The sequence below is a fragment of the Drosophila montana genome, unplaced genomic scaffold (assembly GCF_035044405.1).
Source record: "Drosophila montana isolate Dmon_TW-CO22-7 unplaced genomic scaffold, ASM3504440v1 contig_3835_1, whole genome shotgun sequence".
Classification (NCBI taxonomy): Eukaryota; Metazoa; Arthropoda; class Insecta; order Diptera; family Drosophilidae; genus Drosophila; species Drosophila montana.
The window spans coordinates 113,419-137,345 of NW_026998706.1; the positions used below are offsets into that span (position 1 = coordinate 113,419).

General features: G+C 39.4%; 2 protein-coding genes and 1 long non-coding RNA gene across 9 annotated transcripts in view; 2 read left to right on the top strand and 1 right to left on the bottom strand.

Moving 5' to 3' along the window:
• The window catches only part of Nha2 (Na[+]/H[+] hydrogen antiporter 2), a 164,356-nt gene that overhangs the window by 100,512 nt on the left and 39,917 nt on the right, over positions 1-23,927 (bottom strand). The gene's annotated exons all lie outside the window — the stretch shown is intronic.
• Positions 1-23,927, top strand: part of klg (klingon) — a 67,360-nt gene that overhangs the window by 33,507 nt on the left and 9,926 nt on the right. The window lies entirely within an intron of this gene.
• Positions 22,584-23,815, top strand: LOC135438047 (uncharacterized). The gene is made up of 4 exons (XR_010437810.1): positions 22,584-22,860; positions 22,913-23,060; positions 23,116-23,250; positions 23,314-23,815. It is a non-coding gene; the product is annotated as an uncharacterized LOC135438047 (long non-coding RNA).

Genomic DNA, 23,927 nt, shown 5'->3' on the forward strand with positions numbered 1-23,927 from the left:
CCTTTTACGAATGAATTTGGACCAGAAATAATGTCGCCAGATTCAGATGCCAAATTGATCTGGATGCCAAACCATGAGGAAAGAGACAAGCCTCGTGAAAATAGAATGAGATTTGACCGAGTTATGGGGGTGGGAAGTTTTGACCTATGTCCATACAGGATATTTGAGGGTACCATATTCACATGAATTTGGACCAGATATAATGTTGCCAGGTTTAGATGCCAAATTGATCTGGATGCCAAACCATGAGGAAAGAGCCAAGCCTCGTGAAAATCGGATGAGATTTGACCGAGTTATTGGGGTGGGAAGTTTTGACCTATGTCTGTATAGGATATTTGAGGGTACCATATTCACATGAATTCGGACCAGAAATAATGTTGCCAGGTTTAGATGCCAAATTGATCTGGATGCCAAACCATGAGGAAAGAGACAAGCCTCGTGAAATTGGATGCGATTTGACCGAGCTATGGGGGTGGGAAGTTTTGACCTATGTCTGTATAGGATATTTGAGGGTACCATATTCACATGAATTTGGACCATATATAATGTTGCCAGATTTAGATGCCAAATTGATCTGGATGCCAAACCATGAAGAAAGAGCCAAGCCTCGTGAAAATCGGATGAGATTTGACCGAGTTATGGGGGTGGGAAGTTTTGACCTATGTCTGTAAATGATATTTGAGGGTACCATATTCACATGAATTTGGACCAAATATAATGTTGCCAGGTTCAGATGCCTAATTGATCTGGATGCCAAACCATGAGGAAAGAGACAAGCCTCGTGAAAATAGGATGAGATTTGACCGAGTTATGGGGGTGGGAAGTTTTGACCTATGTCTGTATAGGATATTTGAGGGTACCATTTACGCATGAATTTGGACCAGATCTAATGTTGCCAGGTTTAGATGCCAAATTGATCTGGATGCCAAACCATGAGGAAAGAGACAAGCCTCGTGAAAATAGGATGAGATTTGATCGAGTTCTGGGGGTGGGAAATTTTGATCTTTGTCTGTATAGGATATTTGAGGGTACCATTTACGCATGAACTTGGACCATATATAATGTTGGCAGATTTAGATGCCAAATTGATCTGTATGCAAAACCATGAAGAAAGAGCCAAGCCTCGTGAAAATCGGATGAGATTTGACCGAGCTATGGGGGTGGGAAGTTTTGACCTATGTCTGTATAGGATTTTTGTTGGTACCATATTCACATGAATTTGGACCAAATATAATGTTGCCAGGTTTAGATGCCAAATTGATCTGGATGCCAAACCATTAGGAAAGAGACAAGGCTCGTGAAAATCTGATGAGATTTGACCGAGCTATGGAGGTGGGAAGTTTTGACCTATGTCCGTATAGGATATTTGAGGGTACCATTTTTACATGAATTTTGACCACATATAAAGTTGCCAGATTTAGATGTACAATTGATATAGAGGCCAAACCATGAAAAAAGAGCCAAGGCTCGTGAAAATCTGATGAGATTTGGCCGAGTTATGGAGGTGGGAAATTTCGACTTATGTCTGTATAGGATTTTTGTTGGTACCATATTCACATGAATTTGGACCAAATATAATGTTGCCATGTTTAGATGCCAAATTGATCTGGATGCCAAACCATTAGGAAAGAGACAAGGCTCGTGAAAATCTGATGAGATTTGACCGAGCTATGGAGGTGGGAAGTTTTGACCTATGTCCGTATAGGATATTTGAGGGTACCATATTCATATGAATTTGGACCACATATAATGTTGCCAGGTTTAGATGCCAAATTGATCTGGATGCCAAACCATGAAGAAATAGCCAAGCCTCGTGAAAGTCAGATGTAATTTGACCAAGTTATGGGTGTGGGAACTTTTGACCTGTGTCTGTATAGGATATTTGAGGGTACCTTTTACGAATGAATTTGGACCAGAAATAATGTCGCCAGATTCAGATGCCAAATTGATCTGGATGCCAAACCATGAGGAAAGAGACAAGCCTCGTGAAAATAGAATGAGATTTGACCGAGTTATGGGGGTGGGAAGTTTTGACCTATGTCCATACAGGATATTTGAGGGTACCATATTCACATGAATTTGGACCAGATATAATGTTGCCAGGTTTAGATGCCAAATTGATCTGGATGCCAAACCATGAGGAAAGAGCCAAGCCTCGTGAAAATCGGATGAGATTTGACCGAGTTATTGGGGTGGGAAGTTTTGACCTATGTCTGTATAGGATATTTGAGGGTACCATATTCACATGAATTCGGACCAGAAATAATGTTGCCAGGTTTAGATGCCAAATTGATCTGGATGCCAAACCATGAGGAAAGAGACAAGCCTCGTGAAATTGGATGCGATTTGACCGAGCTATGGGGGTGGGAAGTTTTGACCTATGTCTGTATAGGATATTTGAGGGTACCATATTCACATGAATTTGGACCATATATAATGTTGCCAGATTTAGATGCCAAATTGATCTGGATGCCAAACCATGAAGAAAGAGCCAAGCCTCGTGAAAATCGGATGAGATTTGACCGAGTTATGGGGGTGGGAAGTTTTGACCTATGTCTGTAAATGATATTTGAGGGTACCATATTCACATGAATTTGGACCAAATATAATGTTGCCAGGTTCAGATGCCTAATTGATCTGGATGCCAAACCATGAGGAAAGAGACAAGCCTCGTGAAAATAGGATGAGATTTGACCGAGTTATGGGGGTGGGAAGTTTTGACCTATGTCTGTATAGGATATTTGAGGGTACCATTTACGCATGAATTTGGACCAGATCTAATGTTGCCAGGTTTAGATGCCAAATTGATCTGGATGCCAAACCATGAGGAAAGAGACAAGCCTCGTGAAAATAGGATGAGATTTGATCGAGTTCTGGGGGTGGGAAATTTTGATCTTTGTCTGTATAGGATATTTGAGGGTACCATTTACGCATGAACTTGGACCATATATAATGTTGCCAGATTTAGATGCCAAATTGATCTGTATGCCAAACCATGAAGAAAGAGCCAAGCCTCGTGAAAATCGGATGAGATTTGACCGAGCTATGGGGGTGGGAAGTTTTGACCTATGTCTGTATAGGATTTTTGTTGGTACCATATTCACATGAATTTGGACCAAATATAATGTTGCCATGTTTAGATGCCAAATTGATCTGGATGCCAAACCATTAGGAAAGAGACAAGGCTCGTGAAAATCTGATGAGATTTGACCGAGCTATGGAGGTGGGAAGTTTTGACCTATGTCCGTATAGGATATTTGAGGGTACCATATTCACATGAATTTGGACCAAATATAATGTTGCCATGTTTAGATGCCAAATTGATCTGGATGCCAAACCATGAGGAAAGAGACAAGCCTCTTGAAAATCTGATGAGATTTGGCCGAGCTATGGGGGTGGGAACTTTTGACCTATGTCCATATAGGATACTTGACGGTACCATTTTTACATGAATTTTGACCACATATAAAGTTGCCAGATTTAGATGTACAATTGATCTAGAGGCCAAACCATGAAAAAAGAGCCAAGGCTCGTGAAAATCTGATGAGATTTGGCCGAGTTATGGAGGTGGGAAATTTCGACTTATGTCTGTATAGGATATTTGAGGGTACCATATTCACATGAATTTGGGCCAAATATAATGTTGCCAGGTTTAGATGCCAAATTGATTTGGATGCCAAACCATTAGGAAAGAGACAAGGCTCGTGAAAATCTGATGAGATTTGACCGAGTTATGGAGGTGGGAAGTTTTGACCTATGTCCGTATAGGATATTTGAGGGTACTATTTACGCATGAATTTGGACCAGATCTAAGTTGCCAGGTTCAGATGCCAAATTGATCTGGATGCCAAACCATGAGGAAAGAGACAAGCCTCGTGAAAATCGGATGAGATTTGACCGAGCTATGGGGGTGGGAAGTTTTGACCTATGTCCGTACAGGATATTTGAGGGTACCATATTCACATGAATTTGGACCAATTATAATGTTGCCAGGTTTAGATGCCAAATTGATCTGGATGCCAAACCATGAGGAAAGAGACAAGGATGAGGATGAGATTTGACCGAGTTATGGGGGTGGGAAGTTTTGACCTATGTCCATACAGAATATTTGAGGGTACCATATTCACATGAATTTGGACCAGATATAATGTTGCCAGGTTTAGATGCCAAATTGATCTGGATGCCAAACCATGAAGAAATAGCCAAGCCTCGTGAAAGTCAGATGTAATTTGACCAAGTTATGGGTGTGGGAACTTTTGACCTGTGTCTGTATAGGATATTTGAGGGTACCTTTTACGAATGAATTTGGACCAGAAATAATGTCGCCAGATTCAGATGCCAAATTGATCTGGATGCCAAACCATGAGGAAAGAGACAAGCCTCGTGAAAATAGAATGAGATTTGACCGAGTTATGGGGGTGGGAAGTTTTGACCTATGTCCATACAGGATATTTGAGGGTACCATATTCACATGAATTTGGACCAGATATAATGTTGCCAGGTTTAGATGCCAAATTGATCTGGATGCCAAACCATGAGGAAAGAGCCAAGCCTCGTGAAAATCGGATGAGATTTGACCGAGTTATTGGGGTGGGAAGTTTTGACCTATGTCTGTATAGGATATTTGAGGGTACCATATTCACATGAATTCGGACCAGAAATAATGTTGCCAGGTTTAGATGCCAAGTTGATCTGGATGCCAAACCATGAGGAAAGAGACAAGCCTCGTGAAATTGGATGCGATTTGACCGAGCTATGGGGGTGGGAAGTTTTGACCTATGTCTGTATAGGATATTTGAGGGTACCATATTCACATGAATTTGGACCATATATAATGTTGCCAGATTTAGATGCCAAATTGATCTGGATGCCAAACCATGAAGAAAGAGCCAAGCCTCGTGAAAATCGGATGAGATTTGACCGAGTTATGGGGGTGGGAAGTTTTGACCTATTTCTGTAAATGATATTTGAGGGTACCATATTCACATGAATTTGGACCAAATATAATGTTGCCAGGTTCAGATGCCTAATTGATCTGGATGCCAAACCATGAGGAAAGAGACAAGCCTCGTGAAAATAGGATGAGATTTGACCGAGTTATGGGGGTGGGAAATTTTGACCTATGTCTGTATAGGATATTTGAGGGTACCATTTACGCATGAACTTGGACCATATATAATGTTGCCAGATTTAGATGCCAAATTGATCTGTATGCCAAACCATGAAGAAAGAGCCAAGCCTCGTGAAAATCGGATGAGATTTGACCGAGCTATGGGGGTGGGAAGTTTTGACCTATGTCTGTATAGGATTTTTGTTGGTACCATATTCACATGAATTTGGACCAAATATAATGTTGCCAGGTTTAGATGCCAAATTGATCTGGATGCCAAACCATTAGGAAAGAGACAAGGCTCGTGAAAATCTGATGAGATTTGACCGAGCTATGGAGGTGGGAAGTTTTGACCTATGTCCGTATAGGATATTTGAGGGTACCATATTCACATGAATTTGGACCACATATAATGTTGCCAGGTTTAGATGCCAAATTGATCTGGATGCCAAACCATGAAGAAAGAGCCAAGCCTCGTGAAAATCGGATGAGATTTGACCGAGTTATGGGGGTGGGAAGTTTTGACCTATGTCCGTATAGGATATTTGAGGGTACCATATTCACATGAATTTGGACCACATATAATGTTGCCAGGTTTAGATGCCAAATTGATCTGGATGCCAAACCATGAGGAAAGAGACAAGCCTCTTGAAAATCTGATGAGATTTGGCCGAGCTATGGGGGTGGGAACTTTTGACCTATGTCCATATAGGATACTTGACGGTACCATTTTTACATGAATTTTGACCACATATAAAGTTGCCAGATTTAGATGTACAATTGATCTAGAGGCCAAACCATGAAAAAAGAGCCAAGGCTCGTGAAAATCTGATGAGATTTGGCCGAGTTATGGAGGTGGGAAATTTCGACTTATGTCTGTATAGGATATTTGAGGGTACCATATTCACATGAATTTGGACCAAATATAATGTTGCCAGGTTTAGATGCCAAATTGATTTGGATGCCAAACCATTAGGAAAGAGACAAGGCTCGTGAAAATCTGATGAGATTTGACCGAGTTATGGAGGTGGGAAGTTTTGACCTATGTCCGTATAGGATATTTGAGGGTACTATTTACGCATGAATTTGGACCAGATCTAAGTTGCCAGGTTCAGATGCCAAATTGATCTGGATGCCAAACCATGAGGAAAGAGACAAGCCTCGTGAAAATCGGATGAGATTTGACCGAGCTATGGGGGTGGGAAGTTTTGACCTATGTCCGTACAGGATATTTGAGGGTACCATATTCACATGAATTTGGACCAATTATAATGTTGCCAGGTTTAGATGCCAAATTGATCTGGATGCCAAACCATGAGGAAAGAGACAAGGATGAGGATGAGATTTGACCGAGTTATGGGGGTGGGAAGTTTTGACCTATGTCCATACAGAATATTTGAGGGTACCATATTCACATGAATTTGGACCAGATATAATGTTGCCAGGTTTAGATGCCAAATTGATCTGGATGCCAAACCATGAAGAAATAGCCAAGCCTCGTGAAAGTCAGATGTAATTTGACCAAGTTATGGGTGTGGGAACTTTTGACCTGTGTCTGTATAGGATATTTGAGGGTACCTTTTACGAATGAATTTGGACCAGAAATAATGTCGCCAGATTCAGATGCCAAATTGATCTGGATGCCAAACCATGAGGAAAGAGACAAGCCTCGTGAAAATAGAATGAGATTTGACCGAGTTATGGGGGTGGGAAGTTTTGACCTATGTCCATACAGGATATTTGAGGGTACTATATTCACATGAATTTGGACCAGATATAATGTTGCCAGGTTTAGATGCCAAATTGATCTGGATGCCAAACCATGAGGAAAGAGCCAAGCCTCGTGAAAATCGGATGAGATTTGACCGAGTTATTGGGGTGGGAAGTTTTGACCTATGTCTGTATAGGATATTTGAGGGTACCATATTCACATGAATTCGGACCAGAAATAATGTTGCCAGGTTTAGATGCCAAGTTGATCTGGATGCCAAACCATGAGGAAAGAGACAAGCCTCGTGAAATTGGATGCGATTTGACCGAGCTATGGGGGTGGGAAGTTTTGACCTATGTCTGTATAGGATATTTGAGGGTACCATATTCACATGAATTTGGACCATATATAATGTTGCCAGATTTAGATGCCTAATTGATCTGGATGCCAAACCATGAGGAAAGAGACAAGCCTCGTGAAAATAGGATGAGATTTGACCGAGTTATGGGGGTGGGAAATTTTGACCTATGTCTGTATAGGATATTTGAGGGTACCATTTACGCATGAACTTGGACCATATATAATGTTGCCAGATTTAGATGCCAAATTGATCTGTATGCCAAACCATGAAGAAAGAGCCAAGCCTCGTGAAAATCGGATGAGATTTGACCGAGCTATGGGGGTGGGAAGTTTTGACCTATGTCTGTATAGGATTTTTGTTGGTACCATATTCACATGAATTTGGACCAAATATAATGTTGCCAGGTTTAGATGCCAAATTGATCTGGATGCCAAACCATTAGGAAAGAGACAAGGCTCGTGAAAATCTGATGAGATTTGACCGAGCTATGGAGGTGGGAAGTTTTGACCTATGTCCGTATAGGATATTTGAGGGTACCATATTCACATGAATTTGGACCACATATAATGTTGCCAGGTTTAGATGCCAAATTGATCTGGATGCCAAACCATTAGGAAAGAGACAAGAGCTATGGGGGTGGGAAGTTTTGACCTATGTCCGTACAGGATATTTGAGGGTACCATATTCACATGAATTTGGACCAATTATAATGTTGCCAGGTTTAGATGCCAAATTGATCTGGATGCCAAACCATGAGGAAAGAGACAAGGATGAGGATGAGATTTGACCGAGTTATGGGGGTGGGAAGTTTTGACCTATGTCCATACAGAATATTTGAGGGTACCATATTCACATGAATTTGGACCAGATATAATGTTGCCAGGTTTAGATGCCAAATTGATCTGGATGCCAAACCATGAAGAAATAGCCAAGCCTCGTGAAAGTCAGATGTAATTTGACCAAGTTATGGGTGTGGGAACTTTTGACCTGTGTCTGTATAGGATATTTGAGGGTACCTTTTACGAATGAATTTGGACCAGAAATAATGTCGCCAGATTCAGATGCCAAATTGATCTGGATGCCAAACCATGAGGAAAGAGACAAGCCTCGTGAAAATAGAATGAGATTTGACCGAGTTATGGGGGTGGGAAGTTTTGACCTATGTCCATACAGGATATTTGAGGGTACCATATTCACATGAATTTGGACCAGATATAATGTTGCCAGGTTTAGATGCCAAATTGATCTGGATGCCAAACCATGAGGAAAGAGCCAAGCCTCGTGAAAATCGGATGAGATTTGACCGAGTTATTGGGGTGGGAAGTTTTGACCTATGTCTGTATAGGATATTTGAGGGTACCATATTCACATGAATTCGGACCAGAAATAATGTTGCCAGGTTTAGATGCCAAGTTGATCTGGATGCCAAACCATGAGGAAAGAGACAAGCCTCGTGAAATTGGATGCGATTTGACCGAGCTATGGGGGTGGGAAGTTTTGACCTATGTCTGTATAGGATATTTGAGGGTACCATATTCACATGAATTTGGACCATATATAATGTTGCCAGATTTAGATGCCAAATTGATCTGGATGCCAAACCATTAGGAAAGAGACAAGAGCTATGGGGGTGGGAAGTTTTGACCTATGTCCGTACAGAATATTTGAGGGTACCATATTCACATGAATTTGGACCAGATATAATGTTGCCAGGTTTAGATGCCAAATTGATCTGGATGCCAAACCATGAAGAAATAGCCAAGCCTCGTGAAAGTCAGATGTAATTTGACCAAGTTATGGGTGTGGGAACTTTTGACCTGTGTCTGTATAGGATATTTGAGGGTACCTTTTACGAATGAATTTGGACCAGAAATAATGTCGCCAGATTCAGATGCCAAATTGATCTGGATGCCAAACCATGAGGAAAGAGACAAGCCTCGTGAAAATAGAATGAGATTTGACCGAGTTATGGGGGTGGGAAGTTTTGACCTATGTCCATACAGGATATTTGAGGGTACCATATTCACATGAATTTGGACCAGATATAATGTTGCCAGGTTTAGATGCCAAATTGATCTGGATGCCAAACCATGAGGAAAGAGCCAAGCCTCGTGAAAATCGGATGAGATTTGACCGAGTTATTGGGGTGGGAAGTTTTGACCTATGTCTGTATAGGATATTTGAGGGTACCATATTCACATGAATTCGGACCAGAAATAATGTTGCCAGGTTTAGATGCCAAGTTGATCTGGATGCCAAACCATGAGGAAAGAGACAAGCCTCGTGAAATTGGATGCGATTTGACCGAGCTATGGGGGTGGGAAGTTTTGACCTATGTCTGTATAGGATATTTGAGGGTACCATATTCACATGAATTTGGACCATATATAATGTTGCCAGATTTAGATGCCAAATTGATCTGGATGCCAAACCATGAAGAAAGAGCCAAGCCTCGTGAAAATCGGATGAGATTTGACCGAGTTATGGGGGTGGGAAGTTTTGACCTATTTCTGTAAATGATATTTGAGGGTACCATATTCACATGAATTTGGACCAAATATAATGTTGCCAGGTTCAGATGCCTAATTGATCTGGATGCCAAACCATGAGGAAAGAGACAAGCCTCGTGAAAATAGGATGAGATTTGACCGAGTTATGGGGGTGGGAAATTTTGACCTATGTCTGTATAGGATATTTGAGGGTACCATTTACGCATGAACTTGGACCATATATAATGTTGCCAGATTTAGATGCCAAATTGATCTGTATGCCAAACCATGAAGAAAGAGCCAAGCCTCGTGAAAATCGGATGAGATTTGACCGAGCTATGGGGGTGGGAAGTTTTGACCTATGTCTGTATAGGATTTTTGTTGGTACCATATTCACATGAATTTGGACCAAATATAATGTTGCCAGGTTTAGATGCCAAATTGATCTGGATGCCAAACCATTAGGAAAGAGACAAGGCTCGTGAAAATCTGATGAGATTTGACCGAGCTATGGAGGTGGGAAGTTTTGACCTATGTCCGTATAGGATATTTGAGGGTACCATATTCACATGAATTTGGACCACATATAATGTTGCCAGGTTTAGATGCCAAATTGATCTGGATGCCAAACCATTAGGAAAGAGACAAGGCTCGTGAAAATCTGATGAGATTTGACCGAGCTATGGAGGTGGGAAGTTTTGACCTATGTCCGTATAGGATATTTGAGGGTACCATTTTTACATGAATTTTGACCACATATAAAGTTGCCAGATTTAGATGTACAATTGATCTAGAGGCCAAACCATGAAAAAAGAGCCAAGGCTCGTGAAAATCTGATGAGATTTGGCCGAGTTATGGAGGTGGGAAATTTCGACTTATGTCTGTATAGGATTTTTGTTGGTACCATATTCACATGAATTTGGACCAAATATAATGTTGCCATGTTTAGATGCCAAATTGATCTGGATGCCAAACCATTAGGAAAGAGACAAGGCTCGTGAAAATCTGATGAGATTTGACCGAGCTATGGAGATGGGAAGTTTTGACCTATGTCCGTATAGGATATTTGACGGTACCATATTCACATGAATTTGGACCACATATAATGTTGCCAGGTTTAGATGCCAAATTGATCTGGATGCCAAACCATGAAGAAATAGCCAAGCCTCGTGAAAGTCAGATGTAATTTGACCAAGTTATGGGTGTGGGAACTTTTGACCTGTGTCTGTATAGGATATTTGAGGGTACCTTTTACGAATGAATTTGGACCAGAAATAATGTCGCCAGATTCAGATGCCAAATTGATCTGGATGCCAAACCATGAGGAAAGAGACAAGCCTCGTGAAAATAGAATGAGATTTGACCGAGTTATGGGGGTGGGAAGTTTTGACCTATGTCCATACAGGATATTTGAGGGTACCATATTCACATGAATTTGGACCAGATATAATGTTGCCAGGTTTAGATGCCAAATTGATCTGGATGCCAAACCATGAGGAAAGAGCCAAGCCTCGTGAAAATCGGATGAGATTTGACCGAGTTATTGGGGTGGGAAGTTTTGACCTATGTCTGTATAGGATATTTGAGGGTACCATATTCACATGAATTCGGACCAGAAATAATGTTGCCAGGTTTAGATGCCAAATTGATCTGGATGCCAAACCATGAGGAAAGAGACAAGCCTCGTGAAATTGGATGCGATTTGACCGAGCTATGGGGGTGGGAAGTTTTGACCTATGTCTGTATAGGATATTTGAGGGTACCATATTCACATGAATTTGGACCATATATAATGTTGCCAGATTTAGATGCCAAATTGATCTGGATGCCAAACCACGAAGAAAGAGCCAAGCCTCGTGAAAATCGGATGAGATTTGACCGAGTTATGGGGGTGGGAAGTTTTGACCTATGTCTGTAAATGATATTTGAGGGTACCATATTCACATGAATTTGGACCAAATATAATGTTGCCAGGTTCAGATGCCTAATTGATCTGGATGCCAAACCATGAGGAAAGAGACAAGCCTCGTGAAAATAGGATGAGATTTGACCGAGTTATGGGGGTGGGAAGTTTTGACCTATGTCTGTATAGGATATTTGAGGGTACCATTTACGCATGAATTTGGACCAGATCTAATGTTGCCAGGTTTAGATGCCAAATTGATCTGGATGCCAAACCATGAGGAAAGAGACAAGCCTCGTGAAAATAGGATGAGATTTGATCGAGTTCTGGGGGTGGGAAATTTTGATCTTTGTCTGTATAGGATATTTGAGGGTCCATATTCACATGAATTTGGACCATATATAATGTTGCCAGATTTAGATGCCAAATTGATCTGGATGCCAAACCATGAAGAAAGAGCCAAGCCTCGTGAAAATCGGATGAGATTTGACCGAGTTATGGGGGTGGGAAGTTTTGACCTATGTCTGTAAATGATATTTGAGGGTACCATTTACGCATGAATTTGGACCAGATCTAATGTTGCCAGGTTTAGATGCCAAATTGATCTGGATGCCAAACCATTAGGAAAGAGACAAGGCTCGTGAAAATCTGATGAGATTTGACCGAGCTATGGAGGTGGGAAGTTTTGACCTATGTCCGTATAGGATATTTGAGGGTACCATATTCACATGAACTTGTACCACATATAATGTTGCCAGGTTTAGATGCCAAATTGATCTGGATGCCAAACCATGAGGAAAGAGACAAGCCTCTTGAAAATCTGATGAGATTTGGCCGAGCTATGGGGGTGGGAACTTTTGACCTATGTCTGTAAATGATATTTGAGGGTACCATATTCACATGAATTTTGACCACATATAAAGTTGCCAGATTTAGATGTACAATTGATCTAGAGGCCAAACCATGAAAAAAGAGCCAAGGCTCGTGAAAATCTGATGAGATTTGGCCGAGTTATGGAGGTGGGAAATTTTGACCTATGTCCGTATAGGATATTTGAGGGTACCATATTCACATGAACTTGTACCACATATAATGTTGCCAGGTTTAGATGCCAAATTGATCTGGATGCCAAACCATGAGGAAAGAGACAAGCCTCTTGAAAATCTGATGAGATTTGGCCGAGCTATGGGGGTGGGAAGTTTTGACCTATGTCTGTAAATGATATTTGAGGGTACCATATTCACATGAATTTGGACCAAATATAATGTTGCCAGGTTCAGATGCCTAATTGATCTGGATGCCAAACCATGAGGAAAGAGACAAGCCTCGTGAAAATAGGATGAGATTTGACCGAGTTATGGGGGTGGGAAGTTTTGACCTATGTCTGTATAGGATATTTGAGGGTACCATTTACGCATGAATTTGGACCAGATCTAATGTTGCCAGGTTTAGATGCCAAATTGATCTGGATGCCAAACCATGAGGAAAGAGCCAAGCCTCGTGAAAATCGGATGAGATTTGATCGAGTTCTGGGGGTGGGAAATTTTGATCTTTGTCTGTATAGGATATTTGAGGGTACCATATTCACATGAACTTGGACCATATATAATGTTGCCAGATTTAGATGCCAAATTGATCTGGATGCCAAACCATGAAGAAAGAGCCAAGCCTCGTGAAAATCGGATGAGATTTGACCGAGTTATGGGGGTGGGAAGGTTTGGCCTATGTCTGCATAGGATATTTGAGGGTACCATTTTCACATGAATTTGGACCAGAAATAATGTTGCCAGATTTAGATGGCAAATTGATCTGGACGCCAAAGCATGAAGAAAGAGCCAAGCCTCGTGAAAATCGGATGAGATTTGACCGAGTTATGGGGGTGGGAAGTTTTGACCTATGTCTATATAGGATATTTAAGGGTACCACTGCTCATATGAATTCTGTACCAGATATAATGTTGCCAGATTTAGATGCCAAATTGATCTGGATGCCAAACCATGAGGAAAGAGATTTTTTTTTTTTTTTTTTTTTTTTTTTTTTTTTTTTTTTTTTTTTTTTTTTTTTTTTTTTTTTTTTTTTTTTTTTTTTTTTTTTTTTTTTTTTTTTTTTTTATATAGGATATTTAAGGGTACCACTGCTATATGAATTCTGTACAAGAATAATGTTGCAAGATTTAGATGCCAAATTGATCTAGAGGCCAAGTAAAGAACATAGACCCAAACCTCGTGAAAATCGAATAAGATGAAATACATGAATAAAATACCTAACCTTTTCTCCTCAATTCCCATCTTTATGTTGTATAGTTAATGATTCTATCAACAGCTGTGCTTTGTGTATGTGCTGGTATTTTAACGCATTTTTTCCTCGTTGGCAATGTCGAGTAGAGGTGGTGGCGAGTACTGCGAGTCGGTACGGGTTCGAGTCCGATGGGAGAAACTTATATTTTCTTAAAAGTAATTATTATTATTTTTTTATATCTGCTAAATCGAACTCGCTCTTAGCGCGAGCTACATTTGGTGCTGGTAGAAGAGGGTTCAGGGTATCTCCTCGTGGGGAACTCCCGAGTAGACCCTCTTACTTGTTAAAATCATTTAACTGAAATTTATTTACTTATTGATGTTACAATGCATTCAGTTAAAGTTTTGATTTCAGATGATGGTTTTTATGTAGGCCTCAAAATGTACAGTTAAGAGACAATATATCAATGTTTACCTTGTTAAAAAATTCAGAGCTTAAGTGTAGCAAAGACTGCCAAGCCTCAAGCAGTCGCTTGTAATTTGAAGACTGTGAAATCACGAGAAAAACGCATTCGCCACGTCTTAAGATAACTACCCACCCATAACGAATTGAGATGCTACGCACGACACTGATTCCACACCTTTAGCTTCATAGCCTGTTGGGGCCATGAACACCAGCACGAACTACAATTCGTTACAAAAGCATTACACAAGTTACGAAAGTTACCAGCAAGCCTCCCGAGCAAACAAAGATCCGTGCTGATTATTTTTCTATCTGGTTCTGGCCGGTTACGAGATCTGTTTTAATGTTGGACAGAAAATATGAAATCGCCTAGAGGAATGGAAATATTAAGATAACACGTGAATTTGTCGCGCTGGCACATTGTCACACTCCGATAATTTTGTTATACTCCGGTTGTGTTATATAGAGCAAAACGATATCCTTGACATTAAGCCAAAATACCAACGACAGCTTAATAAGTGACAGCTTAAAAAAATTCATCTGAAAAGCGAAATAGCGCGACAGTACGCCTTCATAATAACGTTCACTCAAATCGGTCAAAATCAGCCCGATGCAAAAATTCTTATATCATCTTGTATGCTAAAATTTTGCGGTGAAAATATCAATCAATTGGTTATTTCTATCTATTTATCTAAACGATTAGATCGTTATAAAATTAAAAGAAGTTAAGCTCTTGTTTGCAGCCAAGATGTACATTTTGATTTAGGCACTTTTAATTGTAAACAGCTGCAAAAATGCTGCCACACAGACTTTAAAACGCAGACAAAATCAGCGGGGGCTACGAACGTGCCTCTTAATATGCTATGCGCAAATTTGAATAATTTAATACCATCGCTTGGCTCTGAATGCGGCAAAATTATTGCGGCTTATGTTTCAATTAAGCAATTTTTGTACATCAGGTGCGTTTTATATACGCCGGACTTTCAGACGGGAAAACAAACCTGTAGAGAACACAGACGGGGACAGCAATGACAACTAAGCGCACCAACGTTAAGCTCTTTATACTTCCAGACGACAGCTGTAGACAGAAGACATAATAAGAGAAGAGCAAGTAATCTTTTATAGGCAGCAATGCTGGCGAATTTTTATAGCAATATTTAAAATGAGAAATACCAGAATTTAAATAAGAACTTAAGTTTTAATCTTAATTACACTGTAAATAAAACCGTCTTAAAGAGGCTTCAAATGGTACTACGCATGCTGGCATAGATGAGTACCAGTCTTCGGTACCTTTATCAAACGCAAACATTGGGTACATCAGTACACAACCCGAATGACGCAATGCTACGTAGCTAGAGGACATAAACTTGTATAGGCAGAAGCATATGGGCAAAAGACTACTTAATGAATAGCCCTGGGTTAATATTTGCTTGGCATTCTTTTGAGTCAATTCTCTCCATTCTCTTTTGCTGTTTATTGTTGGGTGCAAAAAAAAAAATATTGAAGTTTCTTGTTAGACACAAAATACACAAGCACAGCTGAGTAAGGCTGTCAGCCAGTGGCCGAGATTGACAAACAAAATAAGCTTTTTTTTTACAAACATTGGAGAGTGGGCACCAGTAAAACATATGCAAGCAATTTAGAGACACACTAGCTGCTAATAAAACAGCCTCAGGAGAGGATAATAGTGAGGAATATTTTATCAATCTAGTATCGATGACGCATATTTTGCATTAAGGCGATACAATCGATACTGCTAACGGAGGTCATAATATATAAGGATTAGATTTAAAAATGCTTAACTTTAGTTAAAGTAACAGTTTGCACTATGTGCTTAGTATTTTAAGCGCATATCCTTATACTGGCCTCTTTTTATTTTTGTTTCTCTCAGTTAGATTCAGTTCTTGTAATTTGGTATCAAAGCTTCGTCAGTCTAAGCTAGTCAGTCTAGCTTCATTGCTACATCTTAAGCCTATATGACTACAAATTTAAATTCTCGCGAAACATATTTTGACAACCTGAAGTGAATATATAGTAAATAACGTAGATGGGACCTACTTAAGCTTCTTATACAATTATTATGTACCGTACAAGTTGGTGCTTGCCATTTTAGTCTCTTTCATTTAAGTAATAATTTGTATATAAATTGTATGCGACATGGGCTTCAGAAATACGCCACACTGTACCTGCTGGATACGAATTTCTTTCGAAACCACAACCGCACTAAAACGTGAAGTTCAAGTTGAACCTCTATACGGTTTTATTTATCGACGCGTGTCACTTATTAGCCGAAGGATTGTTCATACACAATGCACGCCACAAGGCTCACTCGTTCACATACAAATTTCTACATCGCACAATTTACAAAAGGAGATTTAACCCTTTGATGTCCTCAACAAAAGGTACTATTTGAGCTTTGATAAATGGCGAGCACACATTAAACTGCTTGCAGTTGGAAGGAGACCAGGGAAAAAGGCTGGCAATCGCGCAAAAGAATCGGCCTACGGCGTAAGTTAATGAGCGAGGGGAAAAAAAACAACACATTATACTTTTTAGGTTTTTTTTTTTTCGTTTACAAATTAAGCGTGCATGTTTAGAGCGAATATTTTATAGAACTGGGAAACGACAGCAGCGACAGGCACAGTCATACACATTAATGATGAATAGTGCAAAATAATATGAACGTTTGTGCGGACTAAACAGGCTCACAAGAAAAAAAATACTAATGCAACTTGTTGTATATATACATCTATTCAAAAGAGCATTAAATATTCTATGATCTAATTTTCACTTAAATCAATAATAATAATAATCTGTAAAGTCGCATAAGTCAACACCAGCGAAATACGCTTTACATTGGTTCTTAAGTATTAATTTTAATATATATGTATATATAATATATATATTCATGCTTTTTCAATAGGCATTTAATTAAATTACAAAATATATATATATATATATATTGCATAACCAAGCTAAAATAATTAAAGCTAGAAATGAGACACGCTGAAAATTAAATACTCTTGTAGACATAAAATATAGATGTTATTAAAAAAAATTTTCTAATCAGCCCGAATGTTCCTATATACCAAACCAATTTTAAACGTTTTTGCAGATATGTTATGAAAATAGTAAAAAAGTATAAGTCCGATATGACCGATGCATCAAAATGTCGGACCTATGCTATGCTTCATAGCGGAAGTTTAGAAACTGAGACTAGTTTGCATAGAAACTTACAGGTGGACAGACTGTTAAACGGGCGGATACGCGGACATGATATTATTGACTCGGATGTGATACGGATCAACAATATATATGTATGCTTTTTAGGTACGAAGACGTCTCATTCAATGCGTTACACAATTAGTAACAAAGTTATAAGGCAATTTATAAGGGTATTAAAATACACGTTCGCAATTTTTATTATTTACGTAAAGGTATTTTGTTTACCTTTCCTTGTATAAGTGTATACAGAATATCATATTTAAAAATATAAAATAGCTTCAGCAGACACACCTACAAAAATGTGAAACACAGACTCACTAATTAAAAGTGCAATTAATTGCACAGATTGCATTGATTTTTCTGGCTCTGTTGATGACAGCCCTATGTATGTATTCATACACCATGGGTAGAAACCAAAGCTGGGAAATATATTATATCCTGCCGTTTCTCATTTATATATGGTTAAATTTTGACCAGTGAGTTCTACGTACGTAGAAAAGCGTCAACTTGTGTACATACATATACAGCATACCAAAAACTATTAGATTGGAGGTTTCTCAATTGTCATTATGAAGGTCATTACCGTCATTGTCATTAAGAATATCAATAAATACGTCGATTGCACTTACATGTAAGCAACTCAAAAACCTGAGGTGACTTGCGAACACTAAGGGCGCTAGGCTTTCCTTTCTTTTTTTCTGGTTGTTCCATAACTCTCGACTAAACTGGCAACCCGATTGTTATGGTGGTCTTGCTTAGAAGGACAATCTTTAGTTGCTTTCGAATGGCGCGCTTGCTTCCTTCCTCTCTACTTGCAAAACTTGTTTCCGGTTTCTGTGCAGACAGCATTTGGCTGGCCTAGACTTGGCAGTCGCCATTCAGCGTTACACACTTCCGTTTTATACACATGCATAAATATATGAATGGGTGCAGTGCAATGAAAGAGCGACCTTGTTTCGACAAATATTTTGATATTATTTCGAAATTTTAAATTGATTGCCACAACCCTATCGAGCATACAAACATCTTTTGTCTATTGGTTTAAATTGTAATATACAAAAAAAGTAATAGAAATGTAATACTTTAAAATGTATCGTATGTACATAATATTGATGCAGCAGAAGGGGCGAATGATAAAAGGTAACAAAATCAGAGAAGCAAGGTTAGAATAGGGCTATTAAATTTGGTTTAAACTTTTTCAAAATTTTGTCATAGCAGGGAGCTGCCATCAAAGCTGCCATTTAGCTGATTATTTTTTTAGATGCAAGCAACGTTATGGACGTTGGCGAGGGAATCTAATTGCCCCGGGAAACAATTAACGAATTGCATTAAAAAAGGCAGACTGCATTCAATCTAAAGCTCGTCAAGTATCTTGAAATGTATGACATGCGATTCTATCTAAAGTCTATTTGCTCCGACTGCGGTTATGTGGCTGACGTTTAAAGAAAATCAGAAACTCACAGCTCACTAAAATTTCTAAATTGTCTTACAAAACACTATTAGAATTATCGATAATTGCGCACAACTTAAAAATATATAAAAACCCATCAACTGCTTCAACAAATTTGTTGATACTCGTCATTAAGCAAACGTACTCGTAATCAAACACAATTCAAACAAACAGACCACAAATTATCCGGATAAAAAAATACACAGAATCACACGAAAAGCAAACTAAACAAAAAAAGTATCTACTAGAAAAATTATATTAATTAGCTCTGATTCATGAAATAAACTTTCTGATGTCAAATGAAACAAATAAAAGCAAATCGAATTTTTGCGCGCCATAGTCAGCATCAGGAAACAAAGCCGAATGGATAAGATGGAGAAACGAAAATTCACAGAGCCAATGGAAAATCGACCAAAGTAACTTACAACCAGGAACTGGACATGCGGCACGGAAACGTCTTGTATAAAGTGTGGAACAAATGTTTCACGACAGCCAAGACGAGAAATGGGAAAAGTTCAAAGACGCTGGCAGCAGAGCCCAGGAAAAAGCGGTAAATTGAATGCCGACTGTCGTATAACGCCAGCAGGATGTTGGCCATTATACTTTATGCAAATGCTGTGGCAGCTTTAACAACCCGGGGCATGCGCCCGGCCAGTAGACTTTTTTCTCGCGGTCAGCCTCACCATGTTGCCAATTACTTCGTTCGTCGCTCTGTCCCAGAGCAACAGAATCAGTGAAGGCAACAACAACGCAACCACATACACCATGCATTTTAATTTAATTAATTTAAATTCCTAATGCGATATCTTGCGCCATCCACATTGCCTCTCACTCCTACTTAAGTATGTAGCCACGACTGTCTAATGCTGCCCTTCTGCAACGAGAACCAAGCAACCGTATATTTAAAACGATTTTTACGCTGGCGCTGCATTTGTTTAATGTTGCGTAAACAATTTTAGGCGCGGAAAATTAATAGACACAGAGGGCAACAGCACAAGCGGAAGCCTGACTGTCAAAGTCGGTAAGAAATTTTCCAACCAATTAAAGTTTGAAAGCCGCTTTCAAGTAAAAATACCACACAATTTAAAAGTAATACTAATACTTTGTAAATCGACCGACCCAATCTAATACGAAAATCAACACGCAAATGCTTCAGACTTAAACGGATAGTATGAAAAAATTCCGGACTTTCATAACAATCTCTCCACATTACAATGTGTTTGGGGGAATAAAAAGAATTTACCTCTCTAACTATTTATTTCATTTAGATTTATGATTAATTAATAATCGTCAGTGAGTGGAAAAAAAGTTGGTTATAATAAAAAGTAAGTAAGAAGTTATGATTTATAGTGCAATAAGGTTAGTGGTACAGGTGTACCAACTTGAAATGCAGAAATCTATTTCCGTTTTGCGCATCACCAATTGGGCTTTTTCCACATAAAAAAGCAGGAGCAAGTCAAAGGAGCATCAGCTCAAGATGCAAATGTCAGAGCCAGGACCCACCTTTAGCTTCAATCAGCCACAGCACTGAACGACACAACCGGATGCGCAGGAACTTACCAAAGTGCATTGCGCTGCAAGAATGCAAAAGAGTCAACGAAAAAAGCGTGAAAAGCATTTTACTTGCGGATTTACCTTGAATTTTAAAACTTAATGCGCTGGGCGGATAGATAAATAATGTTATGCAAATGATATGTGCATAAAAGTCAACAGATTCAGCGCCCACCTAGTGACAGCATCTGTTAGGCACTGACGAATATACTGCACCAAGAGCAACCCAAATGACTCCCAGCTTTCAAATGTGAAAGCAGTTAGAAAGATGAATAGATTGGCTATCAACATACGCAAACGCTTGACAGATTCTCGGTCTGCGCGAGGGTCGGGCCTTCGAAAGCGGAAGCAGAACAAGCTGGAAACATTTGCATATTTTGGGTGTCAAATGGGGCTCTTCCACACTATACACACGCGCATATGTAGATACTCGGCGTGTGTGTATATGTGTGTCCTATTCACTGTTTGAATGACATTGCACTGAAGTTTCCGAAATTGCTGCGAAATTGTGTGCCAAGCTTCGCAGTCGGTGCATAAAAGCCAACTTCGGCACCTGACATTGCGATGCTTTTCCCGATCTAGAGTTCGCAGCGCGCAACTGAAAGCGGATTTTGATAAATGCTCCAATGTAGAAGTCAAGTGAGTCACCCAGGCGTCACCATCTTATGGCAACTGACAGTAGCAGGTACCTTTGCTATGTCAATGGGCGTGCTAGTGCTTTACTACTGCCAAAAAAAAAAACTTTAAGAAAGGAAAGAGCTACGCGTCAAGCAGAACTCTTATTGCCGAATACCTTATTGAAGGTGTCTAGGCGTTAATAATTTGCATTCATTAAAAATGCATTTGAAAAACAACAAAAAAAACACAATATGTTTTAGGCCGGTGCTGTGGCAATTTAGCCCGCGGCCCTCGGCTCCATGTGCATGAAATTATAAGCTAACAAGCAAACAGATTGCCTGGGAGGAAATGAACATTTTCTTGTTTCTCTCCCATTTATACATTAATGCAAAGGGTATTGAAATTTTATTTTTTTGAAAAAGGCATCCATAATAAGTCTGAATGTTTGTTTTTGTTGAAAATAGTCTCTCAGCTTAAAAGGTCTCGGGAACTTTCCAAGATCCGTCCATATGATATATATAGATCCTATAGGGACAATCAGTCAATATTATAATGTCACTTGAATAAATAACCAAACTGTGCAATTACGGGCCTAAACTAAATTTTTTAACATATTGGCAAATTGGGCAAATTAACTGACTGTCATCAAGGGTATTCAAGCTTCGGCACCCTGAATAATACATTTCTATATTTTTGTTGACTTTCCTCCTGCTCGGCTCTTTTCTGTGCATAATTTAAAAGGCAGTAAATTGCAGATGGAGAAGCGCTGAAAGGCAGGCGCCAAAGAAAAGTAAACAGTAAACTTATAGCAAAACATGCAAAGATGCTGATCGCAAACACCCCACGCTATACAACCACACACACACACACACACATGTTTGTTCGACATATGCGGCCGAAGTTTTAATGAAACAAAATGCGGTTCTCACGGGTGTTTTGGTGTACACGTGTATAAGTTGCCCACTACACCTAGCTTTGCCCAGAGCATCGCCAATGTTTTAGCTGGAAAGGTGTCGTGGCGTGTAAACTCTACCACAAAACCATACAAAGTTTGTTGGCGTCAACTGTGAGCCACCCACCGGAAATGAGAAAAGATACCAATACAACGGAAAGGTGCACTATGCACATTTCTCACATGCATGTGGTGATGCGTGCGAGTAAAATAATGAAGCAAATTCAGTGTTTTAGCTGTTTTGTTTGAGCGCCATATCCTTCGGAAATAAAACGAATAAATTTAGGAAATAGCTTCGAACAAGTAAAGTAGTTAAAAAAATTCCACACACCACATAGCTAGAATCACGAACAGCTGTATTTAGCAATAGTTACAGAATATTTTAAAAACATAAAACACAATGAAGTCTACAGCTATCTACAACATTGGGCTGAAGCTTTGAACTTTGACAGTAATTGCGACATTCGCATTAAAATCTAAGCTATGCAGGTTTCCTAAATTTCAGGCTGTGCTGCTGTGGCAGCGTCTGCGTTTTTAATGAACAAAAGCAATCGCTAATGCCACGTGAACACATTAGCACTCACCACACAGCCAGTCAAAGCTAACATTACCTTGTCAAGAGTAACACCAGAGCTCAGTGAGCGGTGGCAATATTTGTGTTTGTAACCAACCATTGCCTACTGTCTGATGACACTTTAAAATGTGTGTGTTTTAGATAAATTATTCAAGCAACAACTGCGCTTTTTAAAATTGAGTTTGCTGTGTTGTGACGCAGACGACAGCATTTGTGGTAAGCAAACGAACAAAAACTGAAGTAACCGCTCTAGCACATATGTATGTAGGTCCATTTACATGTACATATGCGAGAAGGTGTGCAATAGTTTCCCAACTTCTGCACCCGCAATGTGAGCGACCTAGTTCCAACATGCAAACACATTGCAGCTCATTTTTCAGCACTGTTGGCGTCAACAGTAACAGTTAAGATACTGGGTGAGAAAGAGTATACAGTAAAAGTTAAGAATAAAAAAGAATTACTATCTAGCAGACGCCGCAAATTAAATACCCTTGTCGAAAAACTACTGGTATGCGTCATATATTAATACTTGGAAGTGTATTCATTCAAACACCATGAGTAGGAATGACGATTTTCTCTGTATGCTTGCGTTTTGGTTGGACTGAAGTAAGTAGAATTCAAAATGCATTCAAGGTGTGCACTCTTTAATAAAAAATTATAATCTGCTAGGACTAAAGCTAGAGTTCAAATTATGAGAGCATTAACATTGTGCGGCTCCTGAAAATAAAATTCAATATTTCCCATTCTGGCAACATTCATAGTTTGCCGACTTAAATTGAATTGCTTAATTTGTTATGCATTTCATGCATGATATTTAAGGCTACTTGCATACCATTCCACCATTACGATGTGCAAGGCCCGTTGTCCCATGTATGCCACCTGGGTCGCCTGACTCAAATGACCATTTTCAATGCTGGGCGGAGAGGAGGTCTGACTTGTATAAAATCAATACAGAGCTGAAGACACAGGAGAGTGAAGTGCAGCGCTATTGGGATGGATGCCAAGATTTAATGCCACCTGCTGTGACTTCTATAACAGTATCGCACTTATTTCAATCTCAGCTTGGTTTTAAAGCAAGAAAGCTAGAATTTTTGTCACAAAATTTATTCGGATGTGAAAATTCTTAAATTTTAATAAAGCTGCAATTTTCGGGACCCAACTAATTACAAAACCAGCCACTTGCTGTGACCTCAACATTGTTGACAAATTTAATGTGCAGGTGACAAAACCTAGGTCAGGCTAACAGAATCGCCAAACTGACCACATACTTGTCGTTTCCTTCG